We start from the raw sequence: 9,666 nt of genomic DNA, 5'->3' as shown, positions 1-9,666 counted from the left end.
AAAAAAAAAAAAAAACATGATTTTTCACTCATCACATCTTTTGTTAAGTGAAGTAAAGATGAATTCATATAAAGCTGAAAATTAAATATACAAGCCAACATGATAGTATTGATGCTTTCTTCTCCAGCAGGAATAAGATCAACTTGACTTTAATCCCATCAGAAATAATAAAAGAAAGAACAATATAATGTTTTATTTTATTTCAGCATATGTTGGATTCACATAAAGATCTGGATCCCTACAATTTTACCATGTTTCCTAGAATACCATGAAAATAGACTATTCTCCACAAATTCTATTATTATTACTATTATAGTTATCAACATGAATAAAGAGATAAATATTTTAATCTATTAATAATTAAGATAATAATTGTTAGTTTTACTACTTTTTGTGAAATAGTGGTTTAAAAAATTATGAAGTTAAAATGTTTCTAATTATACTATACCTAGATTTGTTGACTTAAAATAAATCATCATTTTATGACAATGTTGTAAATCAGTTCTCATCACAAAGAGCTCAGCAGAAATGAAGACCTACAGTACTATCTTACTAATTATCTAAACTGCTGTTCATATAGGTGTCTTGCGGACACCTATATGAGAATTCTGGGAAACTGACATGGGTTAAGAATTCAATGTCAAACAAAATGTATTTAACAAACAACAATACATTTTAAGTAGACTTCTTAAATAACCAGTTACACTACAATAGAACAGAAAAATTATAAACCTGAAATGACCTGACATTATGGTCAAATTATGCTTTTGCTTTGTCTGCAGAAATGTAAGAGACTTTTTAACTAATTTTTGGGTTTTGAATTTAGATGTAGTTCTACAGAAACAAGAAGAATAATAACTATTAAATATTCATATAAGGAACAGTTTAACCATTAAAAAAAATGCAAAATAGTTTCTGTATACTCAGACACATGCATGAAGTAGCATAGTGGTTTAGCATCAAACAGAAGCTCAAATGGAAGATTCTGTCATTTATGCAAAGGATACGTATTTATACACATGGACTATGGCTGTATTTTTCTGAAACTTTCTTAACTAACCCATCAAATATATCCATCACCCAACATTTATGAAAGAAGATATTTGAATAAAAAAGTAACATCAAGAAAAAAATATTAAAAGTGCAGAGTCCAGAGAACTGGCAGACCCTAAAAAAATATTAAAAGTGTAAGCACTGTCCTAATCTTCAGGAAAAATATGACTCAAGAAACAGACTTGATAAACTCAAAAGTTTCGCAGCTCACAAAATCCAGCGTGTGGAACAGATATCATAAATTAGGTTATTTTGCTCAGGGTAAGACTAGAAGATCTATATCCACAGAATAAAGTAAGCTAACCTCAGGATGAGGTGTGCTTGACAAGAAGTATAGAAGGAAAATGAAAATATTACACAACTGCAGTAGCTGTAAAGGCAAAGACCAACAAAAAAAAGCTCTTATCCTCATCTAAGTATTATTCAACATCCTAATTATGGGCTTAGGCTTCTTTTTCTTCTTTTAAGTTAGCAGGCAGCGTCAAAAAGAATTTAAAGGAAATGAATTAAAACAAGGGTTATTGATATCAAATTCAAGAAGATCTTGACATATTACAGAACATATAAAAGAATAGATAAGTATAAGTACAGTTGGTATCTATATTTACTTAGTACTTTCAGTGTTGTTTTAATTGCATTTTCATTGATTACAGTGGAATCTGAGACAAGCCTAAGCCTGAGTAGACGTAGACACATGCATATAAACAAGTGAAGTTAATTAAAAAGAATAGCAATGAGTAATTCTTCCATTCTGCTTATTTCTAAATGATCCACAAATCATTAAACACCATGTTTCAAGAAACAGCTTAAGCTTATACTTTACTCGTAACATTTATTTTCATAGTTATTTAAAACTTATTAATTCAACTATATTAATTGATCAAATAAATAATAATACCTAAGAAGGTGAAATAAACCCTTAACATTATATTACATAAATGCAAGATTAAGGGAAATAAACAGTTCTTCATCTATAAAAACAAGTATACATCAAGAGTGGTTACCTAAGGATATATACCATCACTAGGTGAGGCTTACATTTCAGTTTTTTTTATAAACATTCAATAAGAACCCTTTAGACATAAACAATTTTTTCTTAGTCTCAAAGGGTGAACCACATACCTTGATGTCTCATAAGGTTTATTCTTCATATTGCTAAGAATAGATATAGAATAGATAAGAATAGAATAGATGTCTGAAGCTGTGTCACAGCTGCAGTCTTTACCACTATCATCTCTGTATTCTAATATTAAACATTTGAAGCTGTATTGCATATCTAGATACTGGAAGAAATGAACTTTACAGCAGTTGCACAGTAACATGGGGAAATTTAAAGAGTTAGTGTAAGAATACTATCAAAATTATGAATGTAATTTATATACACATTTTGATTATAGAAGGTAGAACTTATCACTAAAAAGAGGCATTCTTTTAGTGCAGCAAATCACATAATCATAAATAAAAGTGGAAGTCATGCAGGTATTATGAAAGAGTAAAAAATATCCATTGGATAAAGTTTGTCAAAATTCACAACACTTTATCAGTTCTTCCCTTGTCAGTAAATTATTTATCACCAAATAAAGCCTGTGAAGCTCTCTTGTGAGTATATCTATAAGAATGACTCTGTCACAAAGCATTCTAGAGATTATTAAGCGATGACCTCATACAACACATTATTGATTTCAAATGGAAAGCTAATTCCTAACTATACAAAGGACAACAGCTGAGTACCCCAACTGTATGAAGTATGAGTACAACACATAAATTTCTTTTCTTGGCTATTGTACTTGATGAAATGTAAATCTTGTCAAAATTTTCCATTATGTGTCAGTTTTTTTTTTTAAAAGATGGTTCAGAAGCCTCTTCTTTCTGCACGGAAAAATCCAAGTAATTTAAGTTATAGCAAATTTTCTTCATATGTATTTATTGCTACACAGTCTTTCAGCAATACAAAAACAGAAACAACACAAATTCAAGCAATATTTAAGAAGACTATGAAATGTTTAGGCCATAAGCAAGTACAAATCAATAATAGCTCAGCACATCTTCTGCCATTTTTTCAATAATTTCAAGGATTTATTTTTCTATTGCTCTTTTAATCATTATGGAGATAATCTCACACCAAATCTTCATAAGACCTTCCAGCTTTGGTGGAGATAAGAGCTAAAGACATTCAACAACTGTCAGGATATACTTATGTGAGCGTTGGTAATTAGAACTAGAATTAAATTCACAGGCATTTGATTAGGCTAAGGGATGCTAATGCCAGTCAGACATTTCCCATACTAAGGATATAAAGAAATATCCTGTATTCATTGAATTTAATGAAATCAAGACTTCATCTCTAGGACTCGAATTTCCTGCAACATCATCTAAACAAATCACAACTTCCTTGAGAAACCTACCTGTGTTTCTCATCTACTGAGAGTGAATACATACTCAAAGTGAACTGAAAAAAGATCGTGCACACAGTATTCCAACATAACCCAGGGGAAAACACATCTTAAAAGACACAGCCAATAACTGCTATTTGGACTCATATATGAAAAACCCTGCACTCCGTAATGAATGTGTTCTAGAGATATAACATAACAGGTGTGACAGTATAAAAATGCAAGTTAAGATAATCAACATCTATGTATGATATCTCTGTTCAAGAACATAGGTACTACCACAGAACTAGTTTTCTGCACTAGAACAAATAGCAAAATAATGTAATCTCACAGCCAGAAGAAAAAAAAGACATTCATCAAGGAGAACAGTACTGGCCTCTGTAAGCTTAAATAAGATAACAGCAAGCAGATAAGTAGTCTTGAATGACTCATAGGTTCTGTCAAAAAGGCATTTCTGTGTCAAAAATTGGAAACTGCTGAAACAAACTCCTCAAATCCTGATTTGAAAAAGTCAAGCACCTTTTCACCTCCTTGTGCAGAGTTCATCTGCCATCTGCAGTATATTTTAAAGTACACTGAAGTACTTTATGTACTCATTCCATACATGTTCTCATCATGTGGATCAGCTACAGATTCTGTCATGACCACGTCAAGTAGAGATTAACATGGCTATTTCTCTTTCCAGTATCTGAAAGGATATTCACATGCTGCAGAATTTTTTAGCATAGGACAGTTTAGTGTCCGGAAGACAAGTAAAGAAATCAGTACTTTTATTATTTTTGATCAAAGAAACTTGTCTTCCTGGTACGCTAAAGAGCTATTAAAGATTATATTATTTAAGTTTCTCAAGATATTAATGCAGAGGAAGGCTGGCTTATACGCAAGTTAAAAAAATCTGTTAACAGCGATATGGGTGAAAGAGAGTCACTATTAGAGGAGAAAGATAACGGTAAAAACTATATTCAGAGAAGATGAATTATTTAGTGAGAGTCAAACCATAAGCTATGATAGAATCCATTTTATTTCATTTTTGCTTTATATTATTTTATTATTTTAACTTTCTTCTTTCAAAAAAGCAGGTCTAAAATTTTTCATGTTATCAGTAACTTCTGTATTCTTTGCTAACTTTATATTCAAGTGAAAATGCAATGAAGATTTTGTGCAATTATGTGAAATAATATATTTTTTAATTCCACTTTTGTCTGTTTTGGATTTGCTGACCTACTAAATAATTTATTTATACCCAAAATATCAATGCTCCTACTGATCCTAAGATCAATATTGTCCTTCCTAACAATCTTGACATACAAAGGGAGAGAAAACATTTCACCTACAATCTCTTCGCTATGCTCCATTTGGAACTGGATGAGAAATTTTTTATCTGAGTCAAAGAAGCCACTTTAGGAACTGGAATTTGAGAAATATTACTTATTCATAAAGTATTATCATAAACAACAGCATGAAAGACGAGCTGGATTTTGAAAATCATTGTTGTTTCAGAGCATCTTCTGATCTGTTGTTAATATTTCTCATACCCAGGCTTTCACAGATTGAGCCAATGAAGGACCATATCAACAGTTTTCCTGATATAGTGTTGAGCAGACAAAGGAAGCAAGTGGAAACTGTTCAGCCCCTAATATTTTGTAATAACTACCAGTAACTTCCTCTCCTTTATCTTCATCCCTGTAAGAAGAGTGCCCTAAAAAAGGTATTTTTGAAGAGGTTCTGTGATGAATCTCTCATTTTGAGTGAAAAGACTTCAACAATACAGTGACAATACAGCACCCAGCTTCAGCTGGATAGAGAGAGAATTCAAAGACTTCAAATAATGTATTTAAGAGCAGTCTCATCAATCTTATAAATGTCAAGTGCCTTAAAGAGCTACTCCATTCACATTTTTCATCCCCAAACACATGTGTATCAGCCTTTGTTTGATAGTCTCATTCTTTTATAGGTCTTGGGGGTTCTCAAAATTCGAGAATGAGAATACATTGGAAGACAACAAAAAGGAGAATAGAAAAGTTTCTCTTCAAACATTAATCAGTGTTGGAAATTTTGCAGTTATTCAGTGAAAACTCTCCCCCTCCCCATATCCTCCTTGAAAGCAATGCTTCCACTTGAGTTGCTTTGTCTGGATTCTTATGCCATCCTCTTCTCCCAGGTAACCTGTGATGGGATAGTGTCCTTTAGTTGCTACAGAGGAGATTCAGGCACTTTTTCTTGCAACAGTCTGTCCAAAGAAATGGTGGCATCATCCATCTCTGAAGGTTTTCAAGGAAAGGGTAGATGTGGAACTTAGTAACATGGTTTAGTGGACACAGTGGTGGTGAGTTAATATTTAAAATCATCTAGTCCAATATCCTTTCCAAACTTAATGATTCTATATTTTCATTGTAAACAAGGGATATACCACCTCTTAGCTAATCTGCGCAGAACTGTTTTGTCATTTCTCATAAGTTGGTTGAGTTAAAAAAAAAAGCTGTGCTTTCAATGGAAATATAACAATATACTTTTTCTTTTGTACAAGAATACTTGTAGACTAAGCAGTTTTGAGCACAGTCATTCTAATATCTGCTTGAGCTAAGGTACACATCAAGAATTTTTGGACTGTCACTGGAAGTTGCACTTGCAATGTCATTATTTATTCCATTCTAATTTTTTTTGTTATTAAAGTTCAATTAAAAAAATAGCAAATTGCAGAACATTAACATGTAAAACTTCAAAAATACAGCAGAGATTCATTTTTTTATTTTAGGAAACATTAAAGTTTAGTACACACGTAAGCACTCTCATGAAAATCCCTCAAATTTAGCAAATAAGCATTTACATTTAAGAATTTTAAAAATGTCATAGTAGTCTGTAGATTAATACTCTTTGTGTAAAGATCCATTCTCCATGTAGCATTCTTTTCCTAATGCTACGTCTCTCATGTATCACTATAGATATATATTTTTTTTTATTTTTCTTTACTTACAGGAACTGTGGTTTTCCCCCCCATCTTGCCTTTTTTACGCTGGAATGAATTTCTTCAAATTAAAATTTAAAGATGTCATTAAGTTGTTTCATAAATATCAAACATCAAAAGCATGAAGAACAAAAACTCAGTTAAATTGAGATAAAACACTTGAACTGTATTTGTGAGACATTGTCTCTTGACTTTTGAAGAGAAGAAAGAAAACAAAGATAAAAACTGGATAAATAAAACAAAAAGACACCAACAGATAAGTGAGGGCAGATAAAATTGAAATTTCTAGATTCTGTGATGAACAGAACTGATATTTTAGGACACTGCAAGAATAGCAAAGACATGAAGAATCTCATCAATTATTATAAACAGTAAGAGATGTGCTACATATAAAAGAAACATTAAGAATAATCACAATCATTTACTTATTTTGATTTTTTTTTTTTTTTGCATTATTCACATGTTTTTGTGCTTCCTATTCTTTGTATTACAAAAAATTGATTATTCTAATCTTTATTTTATGGTATAGGATCACACTCCATCTCCTTGAAGTTTTAATTTTTATCATAGTTTTGTGATTTTTGGTATTCCACATCATAACGTCACGTGGGGCACTGGGAGTTTAACTGTTAATGCTCAAGTTCTGGGTACCTGCCCGGAAGAGAAGAACTACGTTCCCCAGTGGACTTTGCAATCACAGAGAGGAGACGTAACTCCTGGCAAGGTCACCTGATGCGCTCTTTTTCGTCCACTCTTCTTCATTGGCTCTCCTGTCTCCCTACTGCTCAACCGGACTGCGCATCTCACCTCAGCTTTATCGTGAGGCCTATCCACCTTTCAGACATTCTCATAATATTTGATTTATTAGCTTCAATTCTGATTATAATGTATTATGGTGTGTTATCTTGTATTCCGATACTATATTTAGTAAATTAGTTCGTTTCTTCTCAGATTGTTGCCACTGTTTTTAATTATTTTGAGATCCCTTGTTCCCTTTTTCCGGAGGTGCGGATTTTGCAAAATCCCTCCGCCTCACTAGTCACAGAACTGGGCCGAACCAGCCCGTAAACCATTGACAAATGTGCGTATACACACACACTGCTTACTGAAAGATGTTCCATATCTTTAAAGAGAGGAGACTGACCTTGTGCTCAGATGATTCTTACCTTCCTTATAACTTTTAAAAGCAATTAACTCACCACCGGGTTTTTTTTACATAAAGAATAAAGTTCTAAATGACAGATTAAATATGCTTTTTTTTTTTATACTGAATATTTGCTTGAATTTATTTTTTTTTTAAATACAATGGAAGAATAGCGACTTGAATTCACAATACCTTTTATTCAGTTATACAGTACCTTCAAATCTTAACTTTTCGTACTTAGAATTACTATTTAGCAGTGTTATTATAAGGAAACTAAGTCTCATATACTGTAAACACAAAGTTATCATGATATCCTAGTTTTTTTTCTTAATGTTTTCAAAGAAGACTTCAAAATCCACATTGTGCCTTGCAGCAAAGTGTTATTGACTTGAACCAGATAGTAAACTATTCAGAAAGGCTAAGTTTCATGTTTGTTTGCTAAATATCTATTTATTTCAGGCTTTTTTTTTTTCCTCCTCTAAGTAAAAGAATGTAGACATGATGGAAAGGTCAGCAAGCAAATTAAGATATGGCAGCTTTGAAATTGGACACCTTAGTTTTGATTGGATACCTTGTCAACATACTTGCATCAAGGTTCTAATGAGGATTATAATAAAAAGAAGATAGTGGTTTTAAAAAGCTCTGGTTTCAATTAAAATAAGATACATATATTTTTAATTAAGTCTTGGTGTAGCAGGAATAAGAAATTACCTGCCTGTATGCTGTAGAGCTAGGGAAAAGGAAGCATGGTTTGGATTCTTATTTATTTCTCTTTTTTTTTTTTTAGAGAAAAAGATTTTGTTATCATATTTTTAGCAGCCATTTCAGATTATTTAACATTACCTGAGGTTGTGAAGATAATTTTAAGCACCTTTTCAGAATAAAATACGAGAAACATGTGTGTTCCTGCTCCAGTAGAGGACTGGACTAGATGATTGTAACAGTAAAATGTGATGGAAAGTACAGCGATAAAAGCATTGCAGCAAAATCCGCAGCTACAGCAAATACGAACAAACTTAAATACTGCAGCCAGAGAATGCAGAAATGAAAGAAAACAGCTGCTTACCTTTGGAAGGCCACCAGCAGATACAGCTCTCCAAGAAGATACCCTCATCTTCACTGTCAACTCTTAAATGAGGTCTGGGAAGGGGTGGGTCCCGGCTCCACCCCTTCCTGAGTAGGTGCATTGCATGCACCTGAGCTCCCTGGGTTGGCCTTAATCTTCCCACCAGGTGCTCAGTCACTACTTCAAGACATGACAGCATTTCTGCTACAAGGATCTTTTGAGGGTCCCTTCCAATCTCTGACATTCTGTGATTCTGTTACAATACTGTTTCATTGTGTTAATATTTTTTGAATAAATCTTGAATTAATTGCTTTTGAATTTCATATGATATACTTTCCCACTAGATATTCAGTTTTGTCAACAAAAACTCTTAAATTTTTAAGATCAGTGCCTGATTCCTCCATTCTTTCAGATATATTCAGCCTTGTCAAATTTTCTCATTTGTATTCACAAGAAAATACATTCAGATGCTGATAATAAAAACAACTTTTTGAGATTTGTGCAGACAAATATTTCTGTTTAAATAGGTCTTTTCTTTCTGTTCTACAGTATGTAACAGAAGCAGATTCTTAGATACTTTTTAAAAGTAAGTGAAGTTCAATTATGAAAACTCTCTATACTTGAACATTCTTCTTTCCAGTTCTCAAGAGCAGATCTAGTGATGAGTAAATGGATGGGACAGCAGAAAACCATGAAGGCTTGTGAGTGAAATCTCTTAATGGTTTCTTCTGAAACACTGTCAAAAAGAAATCTGTTGTCCAATTAATCAATTATTAATTCTGTGGTATAAACAGCTTACTACTTTTATTAATCTCAGTATAACTAATAGTTAACTTCACTAGAACTTTAGAGTGTCTCCCTCTTCTTTTTTCCACAGTCTAAACTCACCTGTAGTTTGTGATCACATTTCCTCTTCTATTGCTGTTGGTTCCCTTCCTTTTTCTGGACTTCTTCACAGGTTACCCTTCCACGGTGGATGCTGAATGCATAGACTTTAATCTTGGATTTCTTCTGTATTCCATCTTATTCTCAATCACAGGTGACC

General features: G+C 32.6%; 1 long non-coding RNA gene across 1 annotated transcript; it reads right to left on the bottom strand.

Annotated features, from left to right (window-relative positions):
* Window positions 1-5,228: 5,228 nt before the first annotated feature.
* Window positions 5,229-8,656, bottom strand: LOC109367386. The gene is made up of 2 exons (XR_002114487.1): window positions 8,622-8,656; window positions 5,229-5,707 (listed from the first exon to the last, which is right to left on the bottom strand). It is a non-coding gene; the product is annotated as an uncharacterized LOC109367386 (long non-coding RNA).
* Between the last annotated feature and the right edge of the window lie 1,010 nt (window positions 8,657-9,666).

This window comes from Meleagris gallopavo, chromosome 4 (genome assembly GCF_000146605.3).
Source record: "Meleagris gallopavo isolate NT-WF06-2002-E0010 breed Aviagen turkey brand Nicholas breeding stock chromosome 4, Turkey_5.1, whole genome shotgun sequence".
Taxonomy (NCBI): Eukaryota; Metazoa; Chordata; class Aves; order Galliformes; family Phasianidae; genus Meleagris; species Meleagris gallopavo.
This window is presented reverse-complemented; position numbering and strand designations above follow the sequence as displayed.